Raw genomic sequence first — 26,255 nt, 5'->3', positions numbered from 1 at the left:
GACGAGCGTGCACAGCACGTCTATACTCTGGGAGTAACAACCGGGAACTGACGCAGCCTTCCGGTGCGAAAATTCTCATTCATACGCCGAAAGGGTGGTGCCACGTTCCCCTCAAAGGATTTTACCATCGCGGCATTAGTTTTGGCGAGGAAAATTAGGGCGGCTACTTTTTGAACTCACCACGAATATATATATATATAATATATATATATATATATATATATATATACACAAACACACATATATATATATATACACACACTCACTCAAAATAGAGTGAGTGAATGAGTGCTTAAGTAAATGAAAGAGAGAGAGAGAGAGAGAGAGAAAGAGGGAAAGATTATAACGTTTTTGTGACTGTTTTGTCTTATCTGCCACGCGCGCTATCATTATCCCGTGTATAATTTGTAGTAAAAATCATCACGATATTTCTTCTTCTTCTTCTTCTTCTTCTTCTACTTTTCTACTTCTTCTTCTTCTTCTTCTTCTTCTTCTACTTCTTTTTCTTCTTCTTTTTCTTCTTCTTCTTCTTTTCTTCTTCTTTTCTTCTTCTTCTTCTTCTTCTTCTTCTTCTCCTTCTCCTCTTCCTCCTCCTCCTCCTCCTCCACCCCTTCCTCCTCCTCCTCCTCCCCTCCTCCTCCCCTCCTCCTTCTTCTTTTCCTTCTCCTTCTTCTCCTTCTTCTTATCCTTCTCCTCCTCCTCATTCTTCTTTTCCTTCTTCTTATTCTTATTCTTCTTCTCCTCCTCCTTTTCCTTCGCCTTCTTCTTCTCCTCCTCCTCTGCCTCCTCCCTCTTATTATTATTATTATTATTATTATTATTATCATCATCATCATCATCATCATCACCATCATCATCATTATTATTATTATTATTATTATTATTATTATTATTATTACGACTAAACAACAACTAAATGACAACGGATTATATTGCTGAAGGCAGCTCAATGAGTTTGACAAATTTCTGAAGTGGATTAGTTTATAAAGCAACAACAACAAAAACAAAAGCATTGGCGACGACAGCAACCACCACCATCACCACCACCACCACCACCACCCACAACATCAACAATGTAGCTACATGTTAAGTAAGCGAGAGGTTGTCACGCATTTGGCTGGCCTAAATAACTCTTTCATGCAGTAGCTTGTTACAACAATATTTAACCTTAATTTTGTAAAAGTCAGCTGTCACTTCTCCTTTACCTTCGTCCCGCCATATGTTCTGTTGACCAGATCCAACGCTATAGGTGTGTGTAGGTTCCTAAGCAGGTGAGATGTCATGTTAACGTCGATATATACAAACACGTTTAGTTCTCAAAGCAAATGCAGAACGCAGTCTACATGCACTGCTCATGAATTACACCTGTAACATGTTTTAGTGGTATATATATATATATATATATATATATATATATATATATATATATAGATATATATTGTGTGGTGTGATGATTCACATGTAATTATATTCGGAATTTGTATAGGTAATTGTACATCTCCAATCCGAATAATTATATATATATATATACATATATATATACACACACACATACATATATAATATATATATATTGCATATATATATAGACTACTATACAAACATATCATACAGATACACAGACACTTCTGAACTGATTATTACCCCCATCTAAGTAAGCGCTTTCTTGGAGACTATTACCATTTCCTATGAGGACTGCATAATTTCGGATTTGGTAAGTAAAATATTCTATTTTGAAATCCTAAAGTGTATAAATACATGCACACACATACAGGAACATAAGCACGCACACAGATACACACACATAAACACACACATGCACAAACACACACATGCACAAACACACACACATACGTTTATATAAATAAAGACACTTATTCGTATATATTTATTGAATGCTTGTATGTACGGTATATCTTTGGGATTTATTTACATTCTTTCATTTACTGAATTCAAGCCGGTCGCTAACAAAATACCAAAGACCTTTCGTTCAAATCAAGACAGTTCAAGGGGGTTTGTGGATATTAATTGGTTTGCGTGCATATATGTATATGCATGTGAGAATAAATTTGCACACATATTGTGGGTGTGCATGTCACTTTACTTATCATATGTATGTGCTTCTGCACTGTTTATGTATGTGTATGCCATATGAAGACGCGATTGTATGCGTAAGTTCAGTCTCGGAATTTCAGATGGAGAATTCTTGGAATGATTTACAAATATTCGCTTTACTACTATTCAGTCATATTTGGAGGATGCAAATCAGTTTGCTTTGTTGATTTATGAAGAATTTCAGCATTTCAAGGATTTTATGCCAATCAGTTGTTTCATAGCCCAGGTACAAATGAAAATCTATAGCTTGGATATAAGAACTGGTTCTTACAAGTTCTCCGTTCATGCCCATTGCTAAAGGGGTGCGTTGGACGGCAATTATGCCCTCAGTATTCAATGATGCACCCCTAGATTTACTTATTTCGAAACTCCACTTAAGGATTATTACCACGAATTAGTGCCCTCCAAGAGTATTTTGAAGTACCCCCAGGCGCCGAAGTCTGGCGTTGAGGCTGTCTCCATTCATGTTCTTTTTTCCCCAAGATTTTATCGAGACAGTATGTATGTATGTATGTATGTATGTATGTATGTATGTATGTATGTATGTATGTATGTATGTGTATGTATGTATGTATGTATGTATGTATGCATGCATGTATGTTTGTATGTATGTATGTATGTATGCATGCATGTATGTTTGTATGTATGTATGTTGTATGTATGTATGTATGTATGTGTATATGTATGTATGTATGGCATTATTCAGTTATATTTCACGATTTCTTGCCAATAGAGAAAGAACCGGTTTCTAACCTAAATCCAAGGCTCCTTCTTTGGAATTTCAACATCAACAACAAGGTATTTTTGTATGTATGTATGTATGTATGTATATGTGCAGATTTGTATGTTTTGCTTCATCTACGTAGTCTCATGCATATAGTTGCATATCTAGACATGCTCATATATATTTAAATGATAAACTTCTGGGAAGTTTTACGGAGTTTTACAGTTCCAGTGATGGATTGGATTTGTAATCTTCGAATTAGCTTTCTTCTTTCTGGTTTTGAGAAGCCTAACTTCTCAAAATCTGTATAATCGACTTAGTCCCTCCCTTAACATTACTGGCCTTGTGCCAAAATAAGAAACCGATATAAGAGATTCCTGATTAATCAGAAATTACAAGGTGAAAACTGGTGCTCTTTTGGGAGTCAGTACCCTAAATGTACCCCAAAATAGTTTTAAATTCTAAGGCACCAAAATCTAAAGGCAGTGTGTTACGTATGTATGTATGTATGTATGTATGTATGTATGTATGTATGTATGTATGTATGTATGCATGTATGAATGTATGTGTGAATGTATGTATGCGTGTATGTATGTGTGAATGTATACATGTGTGTATGTGCGTACGGACGTCCGAACGTGTGTGTCTGCATTTATGCGTGTACTTGTCATTGTCTAATTTAGTATTATGTAATAGCGTTGTAGAAGTTTGTATCTAAGTGAATATATGGTCTATTACTCACACACACACACAGACACACACAAACACACAGACACACACAAACACACAGAGACACACAGACAGACACACACGCACACACAAATACAAACATATTAGACCCATACATATATTAGTGATAAAATGAATTGATTTTGTAATATGTATCTTAACAGCAGATAATATATTAATAACATTAATTTGGACATTATTTTGGTATCAAAATAGACGATTACTATATTAATTATGTACATATAGTACCGGCTAACAAACAGATTCTCTTTCCTAGGAGTTTGACCTGCCCTTGAGTATATTTGAAATATTCCAAATATAGCACGAGTTTTTCTCCATCACCTCTAGTTTTGCAAATGCAACATATTACTTTTATTACTGACGTATCCAACTATGTACTAAAGTTAGGGACATCAAGTTTCATCTTAGATTTTGGTGCCTTAGAATTTAAAACTATTTTGGGGGTACATTTAGCGTACTGACTCCCAAAAGAGCATCAATTTTGACCTTATAAATTCTTATATCGGTTTCCTATTTTGGCACAAGGCCAGTAATGTTAAGGGAGGGACTAAGTCGATTAAATCCACTCCAGTGTACAACTGGTACTTATTTTATTGACCCCGAAAGTATAAAAGGCAAAGTCGACCTCGGCGGAATTTGAACTCAAAACATAAAAAACAGACGAAATGCCGCTAAACGTTTTGTTAATCATTCTGTCAACACGCCGCTTATAGTAATCTCCTATAATAATATTTATGTCACGTATTACTAAATCAATTTGGTCAATCATAAAATTTGGGAGCTCTGTATTAAAATCTATCATAAAATTGTGCTAAAATATATATATAAAACGATCAGTCTTTCAAAACAAAGAAGCTTCTTTTATACGACTTTCGAGAATGAGACTTAATTGAGGAGTCCCGTCGAACATCCTTACAGTAGTCTACCATCGTGTGTGTGTATCCCTCTTTCTCTGGCATCTGTCTTTCATTATATATATATATATAATCTGATATATTTCTATGCTCTTTGGTCTTCGCTTAATTCGCCAAGATTTTCTGGAAAGCTTTCTCAATGACTTTGGTAATAATAAACCCTAATGTCATATTACAGCCAAACTTATTAAAATTGTTGAGCATGTCTGCTACTAATTTTATTTTATCTAGTTTCAGCTCACGAGCTGTGGCCATGCTGGGGCACCGCCATTTGGTGTTGCTACATAATCTTACTTCACTAATGCTTTTTAGCAATTGACATTTGGTGCATGAGAGAGTTTGATGCAGCTACCCTCATCTGCACCTTCTGCCGCGAAGTTGATTCATCTGGGACACCTGACAGGAAGAGGTCCAGCTTTATTTTGAAGACACCTACATCCACCCCATGCAGGTCTCTCAGGTCCTTCGGGGGGATATTGAAGAGCTGTGGACCAGGCTATTGCAGTATCTTGTCCTACATTTTGATGGCAAATTTGGATAAGTTGTCTAATGATTATTAAGGTTTTTGATATCTAGAACCCTCACAAGACCTTGCTCAGATCTCAGTGCTACCTACTGAATTTAGGGAAGGAAACTTCTTTTCTTTGGAGATTAGAATTTAAAAAATCCCTGCTTTAAGCTTTCCAGTTATCAATTCAGGGAAATTACTGCATAAGTACCCAAACTCCAGTAATATTTGGTTGTTTTAATAAAATATGATATTGATTTAAAATGTTGGCACAAGGCCAGCAATTTCGGGGAACGCTGTAAGCCGATTACATACACTCCAGTACTCAACTGGTATTTATTTTATCGACCCTGAAAGGATGAAAGGCAAAGTCAGCCTCCGCGAAATTTGAACTCACAACGTGAAGACGGACGAAGTTCCGTTAAATATTTCTCCAACTGTAATGAAATGTAATATTCTGATAGAATTAATATTGCTTTGTTGTATCTGGAGAAGATCACTATGCAAATAGTAAACACTCTCATTGGTTGTATTTCACTGTATTTTTATTTCTTAATTGGTTAACCAATTAACCAATTACCTAATCTATTGTCTAATTAATTGTTCGTTCAATCAATCAATTAGCTAGGTTTATCAAAGTCCTCTCGTCGCCATTTGCGACTCCACAAATAGGATGACCTCTCTACACTAGGTCTCTTTGATCATTAATTAATTAGAGGAGGGACATCAAAATCAACGCTATTTTGGAACCATTGCCCTAAATATTTATGACATAAGTTGAACTTCTTATACACCACAATTTAAGGTGTAACTGGTGTCCTTAATTCAGCGCACGAGTGGATACGTCAGCATATAAACGGGTTTACTGATTATCCAAAACTAGAGGTGATAAAGTAAATTGATTATACAGTTGCGGCCAAAATGTTCAGAACGGCATTGTTTTTGTCAGAAAAGTAGATATACGTTTTTATCAAAGTTGTTTTAGTTTCTATAATTTTCACAGACAATAAATACAATATTAATTGTTATTGTCCGTGATTTTGGTGTAATTTGAGTCGATAATACAAAAGTTATGGATGATTTAGTGATTTACTACAAAACCAATGGCGGCCAAAATGATCAGAACGGTTGCTTTTACTCCGTGTTTTAGTATATTTAACCGGTGAACTCAAATGTTTTGAATTTGTTTACCTGACGGTTTGTTTACTAAACATTAGTAATAATATCTGCAGTGTACTTTGTTAATATAATGCCACTTACTCCGTTACCAATTCGTCAGCAGATTATTAAGCTTCGAAAGAAGGATAATTTAAGTATTGGGTCTATTGCAAAGATTGTTAACCAGTCAAAAAGTGTTGTTCACTGTGTTCTTAAGGTTTACGATGATTGTGGTTCGTGTGAAGCAAGACAGTCTACAGGTAGGCCAAGAAAAACGACCAAGAGAGAAGATCGTGCTATAGTAAAGTTGGTTAAAAAGGACAGATTTAAAACTGCTGCTGCTGTTTCTCGGGAAATGAGCATTGTACTGAAGAAAACTTTATTTCGAAAAACTGTGTCTCGTCGTTTAGTTGAATATGACCTACAAGCAAGAGCACCTGCAGTGAAGCCACTGATCAGCTCCAAGAATAAAAAGTATCGTCTTACCTTTGCAACCGAACATGTGTTGTGGTCTCATGAAAAATGGCAAACGGTGCATTTCTGTGATGAATCTAAGTTTATGTTATTTGGCTCAGATAGGAAAAGTAGGTGAAAATTGTCGCCTAAATGCCTTAAGACAAGTTTTAAATTCGGTGGAGGAAGTGTCATGGTTTGGGGGATGATATCTGGAGATGGTGTGGGCCCTTTGGTGCGATTACATGGAAAGGTAAATGCAGGAGTTTATAAACAACTTGTTAAAGATCATGTCTTGCCTGTGCTGAGAAATTCAACTAAGCGACCACCCATATTCATGCAGGACAATGCCCCATGTCACAAGGCTAAGGTGGTCATGAACTTTCTCAAGGCTGAAAAGATTATTGTTGCTCAAAGCCCAGATCTCAATCCTATTGAAAATGTCTGGAATATTCTAGGAGAACGTTCGAAAGCCAGAAATCCTAAAACAACCGAGCAATTATGGAATGCCCTTCGGGAAGAATGGAATAAGATCACCTAGCAAGAAATTGAAAATTTAATTTCCTCATGCAGTCGAAGATGTCAAAGTGTGATTGAAGCTAAAGGGCTTCACACTAAATATGAAATAATTCCAGTATTCTCTGTCATTTTTGATTATTTTGTTATTTTTTCAACCGTTCTGATCATTTTGGCCGCCATGGGTTTTGCAGTAAATCACTAAATCATCCATAACTTTTGTATTATCCTCTCAAATAACACTAAAATCTCACACAATAATAATTAATATCGTATTTATTGTCTGTGAAAATTATAGAATATAAAAAAAACTTTGATAAAAACTTATACCTACAATGCAGTTCTGAACATTTTGGCCGCAACTGTATATTTGAAGTCAGTGTCTCAAATGTACTTACTTCTAAATTCTAAGCTAACAAAATGTCTCCTTACCAGTATCATTGTAATCGGGTATCATTGTAAATAGTGGCTAAGAAAATGCGAATATGTCACAGAACAAATGGAGGTGAAAAAGTCAATGGAATTTTGGGTAAACCCGATAAGAAATTAGCTAAGAATAAACCTCAGATATTAGTGAGTAAACATTTCGGTGCTTTGTTATATATATATATATATATATGTGTGTATGTGTGTGTGTATGTACGTACGTATGTATGTATGTATGTATGTATGTATGTATGTATGTATGTATGTATGTATGTATGTATGTATGTATGTATGCATCTATGTATGTATGAGTATGTGTGTGGAGAGTGTGTTTATGTGGGGGGTGCGTGTGTTGTTTGTGTATACGCATGTGCATGAATATAATTTTCTAGTTTAGCCATTTGCTCAACGGCCTGAAGCGTTACACTGCAAAATGCTATGATTTAAATATAGTAAGCCAACATTCCTCCACGCGAGGTTCTTCTTTTCTTTTCTTTTATTTTATGTATTTTTCTTCATTATGATGAAGCTCCATGTTCCAGATCGGATGTTTTACAAAATATGACGAATATTATTCTCAGAATTTTCTTTGAAAACACTGTGGGACATTGGGGGCAGAAACAGCTGCTAGATGGGATAAAGTTTTGTATTAAAAAATAATAATCGATGGTAGTCACTTGTTGTTGATCATGGTTCCTCCATGTTCTGCTTAATTTAAATTTGATTCCTGATAAACTCTTATTTATCTTTGTTATTGCCTGTATCCTATGAGCATAATATGCTTGCATATGTAAGCCCAAGGTTAACATAAGTAATTTATACAGGTAGTAAAACGGCATAAAAGCCTGAAAAACAACGTGTTTGTCCCACAAGGAACATTTTCGTTTACTTTTGGATACCCTCCCTTATATAAACAAAAGTGAGCTAAAGAAAATAATTAAAAGTAGCCTGTAACATGTATTCGAAGAACATACAGCAATATAAGCATATTAAATATTACACAACATATATTCTTGATTTGTTAAAACTATCTTCGACTCTAGAGAATGTATCATAATTGTCAAATGGTAATTAAAGACCAGCTCTACTTGAGAAGAGGAGATAATCACCAGAGTAAAGAATCCTCCAAATATGACAAGCCATTAACGAAAAAAAAAGAAGGCTTGTCAAGAGATAGGAGAAAAGCCGTCAACAATAGGGTTCATCAGCACGACAATTGTTCAACTTTTTCTCCAGAGGCCTAGTTAATTTGTATAATATAATATACATTATATATATATATATATATATATATATATATATATATATATATATATATATATATATATATATATATATATATTATATATATATATATATATATATATATATATATATTCGTTGCCAATAGAGAAAGAACCAGTTTCTAACCTAAATCCAAGGGTCATTCATTAGAATTTCAGCATCAACAACACGATATTTTGTATGTATGTATGTATGTATGTATGTATGTATACATTTATGTATGATTGTATGTATGCATGTATGTATGTATGCATGTATGTATGAATGTATGTATGTATGTATGTATGTGCAGATTTGTATGTTTATGTATGTATTCTCATGCATAATGTTACATATCTGGACATGTTCATATGTATTTAGATGTTAAACTTCTGGAAAGTGTTACAGATTTTTACAGTTCCAGAGATGGATTGGATCTGTAGTCTTCGAATTAGCTTTCTCCTTTCTGGTTTTGAGAAGCTTAATTTATCAAGATTGGTATTTAGGCAGTGTGTTACATATCCCAGGGGCCCAATAATTATAGGTATAAATGTCTTTTTTTTATGTTCAGTTATAATAAAAACAATTTTACGTCAATTTGATGGGTTGCTCTATACTTTTGCAAAGGACATATTTATCTTTCTTGAACAAGAATATATTGGCAATGACTTCGAAGTTTCGGCCAGTTCAGCCATCGTTGACGACGGCTTAATTGGTCGAAACTTCGAAGTCACTGTCAATAATATTCTTGCTTAATAATACATACATACATATATATATATATATATATATATATATATATATATATTATATATATATATATATATATATATATATATATATATATACATACATAAATACACACACACACACACACATGTTTATGAATTTGTGTTGCAAGATTCCCGATGTAAAACCGTGTGTTGAAACAGATATTGCTGTATTTCAGGCTGGTCATTTGTTTGTTTATTTTAGTCCATTCTGTTCTTAAGAATGGACTAAGCGGAGCATGAGCACACACGAGGACAGAAAGAGTCGCTGAAGCGGTCACAGATGTGTGACAACAGATTTACGGACAATGGACATGAGTTTAAAAAAATAAGAACAGTAATAAACGAGTGAAGAACGAATATATAGTGCGTGTGTTTATTTGGCAAAAACAATGATGACCATCCCGAAATACAACTATATACATATGTATGTATGTATGTATGTATTTATGTATGTATGTATGTATGTATGTATATATATATATATATGTGTGTGTGTGTGTGTGTGTGTGTTTGTGTGTAGTTGTCTATAATTGTTTATACCTATAACGATATTTTTCAACTTCTGTTTTCATATTCTTATTACTTGCTCTGGCTGTTTTTTTTCTATGAATACGATGAATCTTTATTAGAAATCATTCTTTCTCTCTTTTTGGACCTCTCAAAAGTTTGAATTGTTCTCTTTTGAACTTATTTTTCCCTATATATGTGTGTATGTATGTGTATCTGTATATATATATATATTATATATTATATATATATATATATATATATATTATATATTTATATTATATATATATATGTATATATGTGTATTATATATGTTATATATTATATATATATATATATATATATATAATATATATATATATAATATATATATATATTATATATATATTATTAATAATATATATATAATATATTATATAATATATATATATAATATATATATATATATATATATATATATATATATATATATATATATATAACGATATTAGTGAAACAGGCTGATCGAATATAACTATCGGCAAAGGTGCGGTAAGTTTATTTGAGGCACAAATGAAAAGAATCTCTCCCAACTGAGATTTGAAACGGAACCGTCAATTCATTTAACGGCTTTCGTCATTCTGATCTCCTGATTTCCTTTCTCCCCACTCTCTCCCTTTTTTCCCACTCTTTCTCTCTTACTCATTCACTCAAACTTGCATGTACATATTTGGAGACTAATAGCCATTGATAGTTGTATTTAAATAACAGTTGATGTTTTATTTATTGCAGCAATTCCCTGAGTCCAGTTGTTGACTTACTAACTTGTTTTGTTTCTTATCATTGCAAGTTAATACATGTCGGTTCACGTCTACTAATGTATATACAATACCAAAGCCTATATAAGCCTTCTTAAACTATTTCAGATTTATCTCCTTAGCAACGATTAACAACTACTCCTTACCCGTTTCCACCCAATCTGCATTCTCGTCTGCTCGTTTACGCGAGGAGCGATTCCACTGAAGAACTTGTCTTCTGAGAGAGTCGGGTCGTTTCCAACATGTGCCGCTTATTGAAAGTCGACATGACCTCACAAGTTCTTTATCGAACTAGTTATTGATTTAGTTTACTTGGAAATAGAAATATGATGTTTTGATAGAGTTTTGGCTCGTGTACAAATTAGATAAATAGTGGTTATACTCAAGCAACATGGCTGCGAGAAGATAAGTTATTGAACAGAGAGCTAGCTGTTCAGCCGTCAAATATGGCTGTCCGTCAGTTTCTCGAGAGTTTGATTGGTTACTTGAAATACGCCAGTGTTTACGTAATTTCCTCTTTTAAATCTTTACCTAGCTTTAATTTTAGTTTATGTTGAACATTAATTATAGAAAAAAAGTCAATAGAGTGAACTGAAGGGAGGACTTCATAGTAAGGGAAAATAAACAGAAGTGATTGAAATTTAAAAACATATATGTATTTATTCGTGCACAATAAGCTGAGGGTTATTTGGAGGTGATAATGTTATACATACATGTATACATACATACGTACATACATACATACATACATACATACATGTGTACGAGTGTGTGTAAGTGTGTGCGCGCGCACGTGTATATATATTTATATATATATATATATGTACATATGCAAATATATGTATGTGTGTGCATGTGGGTATGTATGTACATGTGCACGTATACACACACACGCATTACATGTAGACGCATACGCACACATATGAACGTATATATATTATTTATATAATATATATATATATAATATATGCTGTGTGGTAAGTAGCTTTTTTACCAACCACATGGTTCCGGGTTCATCCCACTGCGTGGCACCTTGGGTAAGTGTCTTCTACTATAGCCTCGGGCCGACCAAAGCCTTGTGATGGATTGGTAGACGGAAACTGAAAGAAGCCTGTCGTATATATGTATATATATATTGTGTGTATGTGTTTGTGTGTCTGTGTTTGTCCCCCTAGCATTGTTTGACAACCGATGCTGGTTGTTTATGTCCCCGTTACTTAGCGGTTCGGCAAAAGAGACCGATAAAATAAGTACTGGGCTTACAAAAGAATAAGTACTGGGGTCGATTTTGCTCGATTAAAGGCGGTGCTCCAGCATGGCCGCAGTCAAATGACTGAAACAAGTAAAGTAAGAGTAAGAGTAAAGAGTATAATGCATATATATATAGATGAATGTACACACATATATATGTATATAGATACATGTATATACATACATTTACATATATAATATATAAATACTATATATATATATATATATATATATATATGTATTATATGTATATATATATATATGTTTATATATATATATAATATATATAATATATATATATATATATATATATATATGTATGTATGTATGTATGTATGTATGTAAATATGGTGTGTGTATCTATATATATATCAAAATAGCAACGTCAGCTGGGTTCTAAAACTGCTGATTATAGACACAGCTTGGTGATAGGGCACATTCAGGATAGAAATGCGGCATTTTGGCAATAATGAAATTTCTTCGTTCGATTTCGTCTTGGAATATATTGGTAGTACTTCAGTATTTATTGACTCTTCACACCAGTGCCCCACCCCTTTCTCTCACTCTCTTTCTCGTTCTCTCGCTCGCTTGCTCTCTCTCCCTCTCTCTCTCTCCCTCCCTCATTCTCTCTCTCACTTTATTTTCCCATATACAAACATATATATACATACACGATGTTTATGGATAAGCTGCTGAAAATTTTACACGCGTTCGTTTAATAAGCATACATTTATTCCCGCTGTGCTAACATAACTCATGGTTATGTATGTGCTGGTACACACACACACACACACACACACATATATATATATGTATGTATATATATATATATATATATATATATATATATATATATATATACATGCGTGTGTGTGTGGAGTATATATATATATATATATATGTGTGTGTATATATATATACGTATATGAATACATATCATATAATTTTATATATTTGATATATATATATCGTATATGCATATATATCATATATATATATATAATTTCATATATATTATATATATATATATATAATATACATACATACATACATACATACATATATATATACTTACACACACACCACACACACACACACACACACACATATATATATATATATATATATATATATATATATATATATATATATATATATATATATATATATATATATATGTATGTATGTATGTATGTATATATTTGATATCTATCAGCTTTATATGTTAATATATATATAAGGGACGGGGTAGAGAAAGTGAAATAGACCTGTTTACACATATAAGCATATATAATATAGACATATATATACATATACATAGATTTTTTTGACCATTCCATTTCTTTTTATTTAATTTCATCTTTTCTTGTTTCCCTCTTTCTCCCTCGCCTCACTTCCTCTCTGTATATATATATATGTGTGTGTGTGTCTGTGTGTGTATGTATGCATGTATTTGTGGCATTAGCACGCGTACTTGTGCGTTCGTGTTTGTGTGTGTGTATTAGGAGATAGGTTAGGAAGGTGAAGAAGAAGAAAAATTATGAGGAGATGGTGAAGAGGAGAGACACACATATATATAAGGTGTAGCGTAGGAGAAACTATAATCAAAATCTATTTGATCAAATACTCACCATCGACCTGCTTGTAGACTATAATTTGCCAACTTTGAAATAATATCACTTATTTTTTGTTTTTGTTTTCTATCTATCATCTGCAGTCAAAGATCGATCACAATTGCTAATTTATGTCTTCTCAAGAAACTTAACTAAGTTTAATTAACCTCTTATTGGATGTAAATACTGATTTCAGTTTTATAATTAGCTACCCAATATACTGAATTGAAATACAATATGTTGTGTGACCTTTCATCACTAGTTTATATTCCAATATTTTCCTTAAAGTGACTTGATCAGAGAATTTCTCTTATTTTCCATCCAGTAAATGTTAAATTTCAGATAACATGTCAGATCTGTCTTTGCAAAGAAATTTTATTTACAGCTGTTGTAATATGAATGTGTTGATACGCAAACTGGAAATCTTTTTATATTTTATTTGAAAATGAAATAAAGTTGTTGTTGATACACTAAATATACTCCGGCGTTTGAATTATTTAATTTTCCGTTTGTCGATTGATTAAATTAGACAGACGTACTTCATCAGGGATTTCTGTTAAAATTTATTCGATAGACACTAACGTTTCGCTTTACAAAGCTTTCATAGAACCCACTTCTAGAAATTACTAGGGTAGTCTATAGCATAAATTACCCATCCTAGTGGTTAAAAAAGGTTTTCTATGAATGTGTTTGTGTGTCCTGCCTCTGGCTGTAGCAGATGTATTTAGTGTTTGAGCAGAATTGGCCCCACATTGACCAACACCCTACCTATCCAAAATGTGTTTGGTGTCTATCTCATGTTATTGGGACACTATGTATTTGCGCCCAATGTAATCTCATGCAGACCAATAGATTTTCATGTCCAATATATTTTAGGGGAGAGAGAGAAGCAGAGAGATAGGGGAAAGAAGAGGGAGAGAGGGAAGGAGAGGGAAGGAGATAGAGGAGGGAACGAGAGAGAGGAGGGAAAGAAGAAAGAGAGAGGGAGCGATGGTGGTGCGCGTACATACTATACTATTTCCTTTCTTAATACAAAAAATATACGGACAAATATCTGTTGTGAAATTAAACCCATGAGAGCCTTTTTCAGCTGCTTGGGTTGAAGATCAGGTTTAAAGGCTTAATTAATATTTATCAATTAATGAAAATTCAGTCGCTCTTTCCTCCGAAACCGCTGTAGCCACGAAAGATTACTTATTAAACGGTAAACAAAACTTATGATTGACGTAAATCATTTACCTAATAATACAAGGTTAATGAACTGACATTAATTACTAAAATATCAAGACGTGAGTTATTAGCAATTGTTTCTGATTTAAGCAGGAGACCAGCATTTATTTTGTTTGTTTCAGGAAGGTTAGTCGATAACTGGTACTTTATTTTATCAATCCCAGAGAGATGAAGGACATAGCTGACCTCAGTGGGGTTTGAACTGAGATAATAAAAAGCCAGAAAAAAATATCGTCAGTAAGCTGTAGGTGTTCAAGTAGGACATCAACCACACTCACTGTTTCAATCTCTTATCAATCTTGGAAGGAAGAACACAAGTGCAAAATCGCCCTCAGTACATTTTGAACTCAGAAAATAAATGGACATGTGATTAAATATCACAAGATAGTTTGTCCGACTCTCCACTAATCACTCCGCCACCACCACCGATTCTAACATTTCCCCTGTCTCCTAACTAATTAATTGATTCTAACAATTCATTTTAAAAAATAATTATTATTTCTAATAATCATTGTTTTTAACAAACTTTTTATAATTAATTAATAATGTTTTCTAATCTAGGAGTAAAACCAGCGATATCGAGGTGACGTCGTTGGAGGTGATAAGCTGATACCAGTAATCCCAGTACTTGATATTGTGTTATTGACTCCGAAAGTATGAAATATAGAGTTGACTTCGGGTGGATTTGAACTCAAAATGTAGGGCTGAAGCAAATACTGCAAAGCATTTTCCTCGACGCTCTAACGATCCCACCAGCTCGCCGTCACCTTATGCTAATTAATAGGGGGTTTAGCTAATAGTAAAGGTTTCTTCTTTAAACTAATGTGCACGACCAGTAATTTTGAAGAGGAGAAACTTAGGCGATGCTATCGACTTCGGTACTTGACAGGTACTTTATTTTATTAAACCTAACAGGATGAAAGGGTAAAATTGAGCCCAGAGGGATTTGAACTCATAATGTAAAGAGCCGGAACAAGCATAATACCGTTGAGCGTTTTTTTTTTTGACGCTCTAACAGTTGTGTCAGCTCGCCGTCTTAAACTAATTAATTAATAATGTAATAATGGTTTTTGTTTTAAACTAATTAATAATAACGAAAATACCCGAAATCTAATCGAAATTAAATTATTGTTATTTATTTGTTTATTGATCGGTTTTGTGCGGAATAAAGAGTTGTGTCCATGACATTCACAATCTTTCCGTGGTTCCTGAGATTGTCGCAGTTGACGTTCATCTTGAACAGTTGCATGCAGATAGCTGCCAAAAGAAAAAAAAAAAAGAATGGAGAGAAATCTAGTGTGCTGACATTTTGGTGACGAAGGACTGGACAGCCTCATGGCTTTGTGATTACGGTTGAAAATATCGATGTCTTCGCTAATTAGTGGGTCAGTGGCCGTTCGCTTTTGCAGGGGTATTTGTCAAACGAAATCATGCCGGCTAAAGTGCAATCGCGGGTTCAAGAGATTAAGAGCAGGTAATTCATTAATTAGTGTAGTTAATGTGTGGAGAATGAGGGGACAGGGTGGATGAATTTTTGATGGATCGAGGAGTACGGAGAGCAGAAGAGGAGGTAAACCTGGCAGAATCGATAGCACGCCGGGTGAAATGCTTAGCGGTATTTCGTCTGCCGTTACGTTCTGAGTTCAAATTCCGCCGAGGTCGACTTTGCCTTTCATCCTTTCATGGTCGATTAAATAAGTACCAGTTACGCACTGGGGTCGATGTAATCGACTTAACCCGTTTCTCTGTCCTTGTTTGTCCCCGCTGTGTTTAGCCCCTTGTGGGCAGTAAAGAAATAAGCATTTCGTCTGTCTTTACGTTCTGAGTTGAAATTCTGTCGAGGTCGACTTTGCCTTTCATCCCTTCGAGGTCGATAAATTAAGTGCCAGTTATGCACTGGGGGTCGATGTAATCGACTTAATCCCTTTGTCTGTCCTTGCCTGTCCCCTTTATATTTAAACCCTTGTGGGCAATGAATAAATAAGAAGAGGAGGTAGATGAAAATTTGGAGGAGTAGAAGAAGGAAACATTTGGTAAGATTAATTGTAAGTCTTTGTTGCTGATATCCAAGTAAGGGAGGTGAATAACGAAGGAAGTGAAATCTACTTGTGCACAGATGTTTAAATTCGAGAGGGAATAACTCAGTAACTTGGGTAGCAATGATAAGGGCTGAAAGATTTGTAGCCAAAAGAAAAATAGGGTGTGGTTTACGTGTTAATAAGCGCTTAAATATAGAGGTCTAGGTCGGAGCAGAGTTCAGGGGCATTAGATTTCAGAAGTGCAGAAGTGTCTTATATATATATATGTGTGTGTGTGTGTGTGTGTGTGTGTGTATTTATAATATATGTATTTATATATATATGTATGTATGTATGTATGTATGTATGTATGTATGTATGTATGTATGTATGTATGTATGTATGTGTGTGTGTGTGTGTGTGTATGTGTGTGTGTATTATTACTTTGGCATTAAAGGAAACGTTGGGGTTGCCAGTGATCTGTGAGGTAAGGATAGCAACCTATCGGTAGCCTGGTGCGTATGCCAGTGGGAGAACAAATTCTGCTAAGGGGCGGCATGGACTAGGAGAAAGTGTTAACATGGACGGTAAGATGTACTTGAGTCTCCATTCTACCCGATGTACGTTATGTTTAACAAGACTACATTAGATTCAGGGTAACACCACCTGTATGTATTCATATTGCATTCCAAGATTTCTGCTCTTGGGGCAGTTACATAACTTTTCTCCATGTCCTAGCTGCCAAAACTTATGAAAATAATAACATTTTTGAAACTATTTTTTAATAATTTTTAAAAAGTAGTATGACAATCAATATTCTTTGTTGACTTTTGTCTCCTAGCATGCTATCGGATAATTACTCATTAAAGACCGTCCGTGTTTGAAAGTTAAGTGTAAAGACTAGCGTCAAAGAAAAGACTATTTTATTCATATGGAAATACTTATTATGGACGAGGTTAATGTATTTTATCATTTTAACCTGCGAATACACTTTAGCGGGGCCGATTTCATTTAACTATGTCCCTGCAAAAGCAGGCGGCCGCATGATTTTCTGTTTACAGCTCGTTGATTAGCGGAAACATCACTATTTTCACCGATAAGCACAAAACTATAAACCGCTCCGCTCGGTCTGTGTCTTCTAGGGTTGCAGACAAATGAAACTGCACCTGCTACAGCGCTCTACATTAAAATCTAGCATTGGTCGATTGAAATTTTCGTAACTCCCGAGTCATGAAAAGAAAGCTTGAATTTTGGTCCATCATAATCTTCTCACTATAAGCATTCATATACGAAAATAAAGATGTCAGATAAAGCAGTAAGGAGTTAATAAGGTGGTAATAAGCGACGGATTTGTGGTGCCACTCATGTCCTTTCATATGCTGAATTCATATTCTTTTGAAAATCGACTTTACATTTCATTCTTCCGGATCTATAAAATACCTCACTAGTTAAGATACTGAGGAATATACTTAGGTTTTCTGTTCTCTCTTCTTAAACTATACACATATAGAGAGGAGAAAGTAATTAAAATTTATTAAAGTGAACTTTTCTTTCTCTCTGCATGTATATGTATCCCCGAGAAACTGAAATTTCTGTGAACATTTGAATAATTGTTCGCTTAAACGTATTTGTAAAATTTCATAAGCAAATTTTGTCGAAACCTGTTTGGTATGTAAATAAATCTCCTGCAAAATTTACGACTCCACGTTTTGAGATTCAGGTGCATTTTCAAATCCCAAAACAAATTCTCCTATATTTTTCTCACATGGAAATACACTCCATCTTTCCATATATATATATATATATGTATAGTAAAGTTTATTTGCCAACAGAATGTGGTGGTCCAATAAAGGACGATGTTATTGTTGCTTAAGCCCTTGGGAACATCTTTTCGAGCTGGCTATTGACACACAGTCTGTGCCCGTATAGTGTTTGCAAGGGAGGTCATCGCTCCCATTTCCAACCTTACGTGATACTCACAGACCATGATTTCTGAGTGGTTACCGCCACATTCTGTTGGCAAATAAACATTACTATTCGGTACTGTTAATGTATATCTCTAGCTCAGACATTTAAAACAAGTTGTTTTCCTCTATACGGGATCAGTAACTGTGTGTCGCTTAAAGAATATATAGTGTTTGCGAGTGGAGAAAGATTTCATCAACAGCCAGTGATTCTCTCACACTGAGGACGAGCAACCACTCAGAAACCATGATCTGTGAGTATCACGTAAGGCTGGAGTTGAGAGCGATGACCTCCTTACAAATTATACGGACACAGACTGTATATCGATAGACAGCTGAAAAAGATGTTTTCCTGGAGATTAGACAACAGCAACATCGTCCTTTAAAGGACCACCATATTCTGTTGGCATATAAACTTTACTTTTCGGAACTGTTACTGTATGTCTCGCTGAGAGATTTAAACAAGTTGTTTTTCTTCATATATATATATATAATATATATATATATATATATATACTATATATATATATATATATATATATATATATATATATATATATATTATATATATATATATCTTATGATAAAAGGCAGATTTTCTCTGCCTGTTCCCGTGTTTCTTTTTAATACAATTCTACAATATAGAATTTCTTCAATTGGAATTTACCTATGATTTTTCCAAGTAGATTCGATCGGGTCATGGCATGTAAAGTTTTTTTCAATTTGACCCCCAGTTAAGCAAAAATTCGAGAAAACTCAATATTTTACGATTTGCCTCTCTTATTTGAAGTGATTCACTCCTTCCATTACCACCACAGTTTCTCCTACTTTCTCTTTGCAAGTGTGCAACAATTAAAGTGAAAGTATTTATATAACAGGGATGAGCCATTAATACTGGTCATCCTTTTTGCTAGAAGAAGATCCGCTATGGTCTTATATGTTACACCATTGGTTTTCAATTCATATTAATCAAATTAATATTCAATTTTTCACACTTATTATGTGTGTGTGTATTAGCAATTCGTATAAAATTGCATCAATGACTTGAACTTGAATAAGTAGTTTCACATAAATGGGGATAAATTAAAAAGGTTTGTTGTTATTATTACTGTTTGACTATTGTAATCACGTTTGTTGGTTCCTCGTCAGGGAAACGTTGTTGTGTTGCATTTGTTAAATAATTGTAAACCGTAACCCTCCCTCTTTCGGAGAAGGGGCTTTGGTTATTGTTTAAAAATTAAATTGTGTCCCTGTTTGGGGAAACTGACAATATTTTCATCGTCTTTACGGAAGCATTTTTCTTAAAATGTCTTCGATAGAAGAAAGTCCAAAAATGAATTTCGCTGCAGCCGTACACTTCTATACAAGAGGGAGGACAAGATCCAATTGATCGAAATTGCAAGAGACGGGCCTACGATTCCAGTCTGTTATATATTTTGAGTATTGTTATCACTAGCGATATCAAGACATAACTTTGTATTTTGTATTTTATGTGTAGATGTATATATACAGATGTACATGTAATATGTACACACATATATATACACATATATACATGCATAATATATATACCTATACATACATACGCACACACACACACACACACACACATACATAGGGGCAGGTGTGGCTGTGTGGTAGCAAACTACGTTCCAAACACATGGTCCTGGGTTCAGTCCCACTGTGTGGTGACTTGGCATGTGTCTTCTGCTGTAGCTTCAGACCAACAAAAGCCTTCTCAGCGGATTTTGTACATATATACAGGCATACATATATATATATAACATGCATACGTACATATTCGGGGCTTTCTATACACTTACACATACATTCATTCGCCGTAAACTTATATCAATATTTGCCTGAATAATCATCATAATTCAGTGCAATCATTAACAGTACTTTCAAGCAATTCAGTCCCGAGCATCACCGGGCAATTCTGCTAGTATATATATATATATATATATACAAATTGAGATAGGGGTTGTAAATGCAACCCTCCATGGGATAACATACATCCAATATACTGCTAGTGAGGTATCCAACAAAGTTAATACATAAATGTTAATGATTGCGATGCAATCAATTCATTTACTGTATTATATGGGCAAAGGTAAAATGATTTACCACAAATTACTAATACAAGATAAGAAAATGGAGAAATACATCTAAATCAAATATCAATTACCAGATAATACTCAATCACATACTTTATTAAACCACCACATAAGAGACTGTAGGGTTAAATATAAAAAGCAGAATAAATCAGTGTACATAAAGGAATGTACATAAAAAAGTGTACATAAAAGAGTAATGTTGTATAATAAGTAGAATATATATAAAAGAGAATATAAATATAAGTAAATATAAATATAAGTATAGATTACATCTTACAGCTGTTTCGGCCATGTAGATAAGAATACTGATTTGTTCTGCTTTTTATATTTAACCCTGCAGTCTCGTATGTGGTGGTTTAATAAAGTATGTGATTGAGTATTATCTGGTAATTGATATTTGATTTAGATGTATTTCTCCATTTTCTTATCTTGTATATATATATATATATATATATATATAATATATATATATATATATATGTGTGTGTGTGTGTGTGTGTGTGTGTATGTATGTATATGCATATGTTTATGTGTCTGACAATTCAGTGCATTAAGGTTTATATTAATGATCTGAAAGTGATACCCAAAGCTAACAACCTTGAGGAGAAGTGTTAGTCGATTACGTCAGTACGTGACTAGTACTTTATTTTATCGACCCCGTAAAGGGCTAAAAGCAAAGTTGACCTCGGAATATAAAGAACCCTTATAAATGCTTCACAACCGATGTTGATGTGTTTACGTCCCCGTAACTTAGCTGTTCGGCAAAGGAGACTGATAGAATAAGTACTAGGGTTACAAAGAATAAGTCCTGGGGTCGATTTGTTCGGCTAAAGGCGGTGCTCCAGCATATCCACAGTCAAATAACCGAAAGAAGTAGAAGAGTAATATATATATATATATATATATATTATATATATATATATATATGAAAATAGTAATGCAATACGAGAGTATTGCTTTCCAGTAAAGAATAGCCCGTGAGGGTAAAATATCGGTACTTCGTTGTACCATTTATTTACTTTTATGTATATATATATATATATCACACTATCGGTAACTATCACTCTGCCAGTTTCAACGATGAGTGTTCCAGTTGATCCGATCAACAGAACAGCCTGAAATTTACGCGCAAGTGGCTGAGCACTCCATAGACACGTATACCCTTAACGTAGTTCTCGGGGAGATTCAGCGTGACAGAGAATGTGACAAAGCCGGTCCTTTGAATTACAGATACTGAGTGAATTGGTACAAGAAAATGAAGTGTCTTGCTCAAGTACACATGGCGCCGCCGGGAATCGAACTCACGAACTTTCGATCGTGAGCCGATTACCCTAACCACTAAGCCACGCTATCGGTATCGACCAGACTATCGCATGTTGTGATACAACGCTGGCCACAATCCAGTTATTCTGTTACAGTGTTTCCCATTCACAGGTGAGCGGAGTGGACCAACGTGAAATGAAGTGTTTTGCTCGAAAACGCAACGCCCCACTTTGTCTGGGAAGCGAACCCATGATCTAGCGATATATATGCGTGTGTGTGTGTATGTGTGTGTGTGTGTAGCGGGGCGTGTACGTGTGTGTGCGTGTGCGTGTGTGTGTGTACGTAAAGGGAAATACGATACAGTGTTCTCCATGCCTTTCTCTATGGTACTAATGGTGCTAGTAAACGAGATCAATGATTGCTATTGGATGCTGACCAGCTATTATAAAAAATTGATTTCTTCTGAAACTAAGCACCAAAAAGAGTGGAAAATAGCAAGTTGTTCTGTTTTTCCTGGGGGACGTTAGCGGTGTAAAAGATAGAGATAAGCTTCACCTGGAGATTGAAAGCATTTTACATTCACTCAGTAACCTACGGCTGTATCCATCTCTTTTTTTTCCCACAAGTAGTTCAAATGAAATAAAATTCCTAGCTTTTCAGGCCTGACAATTTGGTGCATTCAGGTTTATATGTGATACCCAAGGCTAACAATCTTGAGGTGAGGTGTTAGTCGATTACGTCAACCCCAAGGCGGCGAGCTGGCAGAAACGTTAGCACGCCAAGCGAAATGCTGAGCAGTATTTCGTCTGCCGTTACGTTCTGAGTTCAAATTCCGCCGAGGTCGACTTTGTCTTTCATCCTTTCGGGGTCGATAAATTAAGTACCAGTTACGCATTGGGGTCGATATAATCGACTTAATCCGTTTGTCTGTTCTTGTTTGTCCTCTCTGTGTTTATCTCCTTGTGGGTAGTAAAGAAATAGATTGCGTCAACCCCAGTACGTGACTAGTACTTTATTTTATCGACCCCATGAAGGGATGAAAGACAAAGTTGACCTCAGAACATAAAGAACCCTTATAAATGTCGCAAAGCATTTTGTCTGACGTTTTAACGATTCCGCCAGCTCGCCGTCCTTGCAGAATAACATTAATACAAAACAATTAATAAATGGGATTGCGTGAGCAAAGATATTGAATATATTTAGTATGAAACGCGAAATAAAATGAATAAAAATAGAAACAAATATCTTGATATAGCTTTCAACTGGTACCCTGCCAACACCAGGTAATCAAATTGTTATGTCATAGTAATAGAAGCATCATCAACAGCAACAAGCGTGTTGCTGTTATAGTTAACCTAAAGCAACAACAGGGTACGTGGAAATAATAGAAAGCACCTATGGGTACCTAGGAAGATATAAGTCAAGGTACGTCAAATTATTTTTTTAATATCTTTATCTTGATTCATTCTGTCTTTACGTTCTGAGTTCAAATTCTGTCGCAGTCGACCTTTCGGGGTCGAAAAAAATAAATACCAGTCAAGCACCGGGGGTCATCGTAATCTATTAGCCACCCTCACCCCAACCCGCCAAATTTCGGATCTTGTGCTTCGGGTAGAAATGAATATCTTTATCTTGATCTACTTTCGCATATAATAACTTGAACATTGATTTCAAGGCATCAATTAACAGGATAATTCGAGGTTCAATTCCCGCTGAAATCTCTATTCCTCAATATTAGTATTATTTTTCGAAGTTAAGGCGGTGAGCTGGCAGAAACGTTAGCACGCCGGGCGAAATGCTTAGCCGTATTTTGTCTGCCGTTATGTTCTGAGTTCAAATTCCGCCGAGGTCGACTTTGCCTTTCATCCTTTCGGGATCGATTAAATAAGTACCAGTTACGCACTGGGGTCGATGCAATCGACTTAATCCGTTTGTCTGTCCTTGTTTGTCCTCTCTGTGTTTAGCCCCCTGTGGGTAGTAAAGAAATAGGTATTTCGTCTGCCGCTACGTTCTGAGTTCAAATTCGGCCGAAGTCGACTTTGCCTTTTATCCTTTCCGGATCGATAAAATAAGTACCAGTTGATATATAATCGACTTCCTTCCTAAACCCGGAGTTATTGACCTTGTGCCAAATTTGAAACAATATTAATATCCAGAACGTTGTACTTCTGTATCATCACGTTTTTGACCTGAGTCAAGGGGAATAAACTTAGCTCATCGCTTTCGATAAGCAAGTGCTGATAGGCGCATGCCATTTTGCTTATTTTGGTACAGTCAGTAGTAATAGTGGACTCAGTGACGAACTGCATAGTAAGATGAGCAAGTTCAAGTCGACAGTAGGTAGAAAGCAACTGGACCAAAACAACAAGCTTAGCACGTAGCAGTTCATGTATTGTGTAACGTATACAGGACAATCTCTGCTGAGCCGGATATGTCTAAAGAATGGAGAAAACCTGGTTACTAAGGCATATGCTCTACTCACAATAGGATATTTGTGATATGAGGAACCATGGAAGAGATTAAACATTGGTAACTACAGCTTGTCCACAGCAATTCAGAGCAAAACTATGAAAAAGATCGATCCAATCTTGATACTATAACACTAGTCTTTGCATATGGACAGTTATCATCGATTTTGACAGACGATCTATGATGATGATGATGAACCGCTTAGTCGTTATAATTATTATGTTCGATTAATAACCAATACTATGTGCGTTTTCCATTGTTCATTTCTTCTTTTTGAATTAGCATAAATGCATAATATTTCTGAAGCATCAATAAAAAAAGTGTATGTAAATTAATTAAGATAGAAACATGAAACTCGAATAAATAATGGTTTCAAACTTTAGCACAAGGCTAGCAGTGTTAGGGTGGAGTAAGATGATGATTACAGCGCTTCACTGCTAAACTGGTAGCATTTTATCTTCCCCCAAAGAATGTAGTCGACCTCGGCGGAACTTAGAGTGAAAAGAGCCGGGAGAAATGTCCTAAGCATTTTGTCCGATAAGCTAATGATTCTGCTAGTTCACTGCCTTTAACTTCGAAAAATAATCTCTTCTACAATAAGCACAAGTCCTGAAATTTTGGAGGAGGGGGCCAGTCGATTAGATTGACCCAGAGAGGTAAAGGGATAAGGAGAGGTAGAGTATATATAAGAAGATTCTGAACTAGATGTTTAAACTGAATAAATCAGAGATATACTTCAAAACTTTATCTTTGGTCAGGTACGCATTCAACATCATGACTTTTTGAAAATACTCATACTAGTTTGCTCGCCATCTTCTCGCTCCCCACGTCTCACCCGCACCTCCCACTGTATATATATATATATATAATATATATATATAATATATATATATATATAGAGAGAGAGAGAGAGAGAGAGAGAGAGAGAGAGAGAGGGAAAGAGAGAGAGAGAGAGAAGAGATAAAGAGAGTAAGAGAAGGGGGATAGATTGACAGACAAATACATACACACACAAACAAATATGTATATACATACACATATGCATACATACATACATATATACATACAGATATACACATATACATATATGCATATGTGAATATATAAACGTGTGTGTGTATTATACACGCGCGCACACACATATATACATATACACATACATTTGTATATACATATATAATACATATATACATTTGTATACATACATAATACATATACATACATATGTACATTCATGTACACACGCATACATACATATGCTACCATTTGTACATATGTGTGCTTATATATATATATATATATATATATATATATATATATATATATATAGAGAGAGAGAGAGAGAGAGAGAGAGAGAGAGAGAGAGAGAGAGCGTGTGAGAAAGAATAGGAAGCTAACGGATTTATTTTTAATTACTTGTGTTCTG

General features: G+C 34.7%; 1 protein-coding gene across 1 annotated transcript in view; it reads left to right on the top strand.

Annotated features, from left to right (window-relative positions):
- Window positions 1-1,569: 1,569 nt before the first annotated feature.
- Window positions 1,570-26,255, top strand: part of LOC115218637 (M protein, serotype 5-like) — a 943,546-nt gene continuing 918,860 nt past the window's right edge. The window contains exon 1 of the mRNA XM_029788558.2: window positions 1,570-1,714. The gene's annotated coding sequence lies outside the window, so the exon portion shown is untranslated. The remainder of the gene's footprint in view (window positions 1,715-26,255) is intronic.

The sequence above is a fragment of the Octopus sinensis genome, linkage group LG1, assembly GCF_006345805.1.
Source record: "Octopus sinensis linkage group LG1, ASM634580v1, whole genome shotgun sequence".
NCBI classification, from domain to species: Eukaryota; Metazoa; Mollusca; class Cephalopoda; order Octopoda; family Octopodidae; genus Octopus; species Octopus sinensis.
This window is presented reverse-complemented; position numbering and strand designations above follow the sequence as displayed.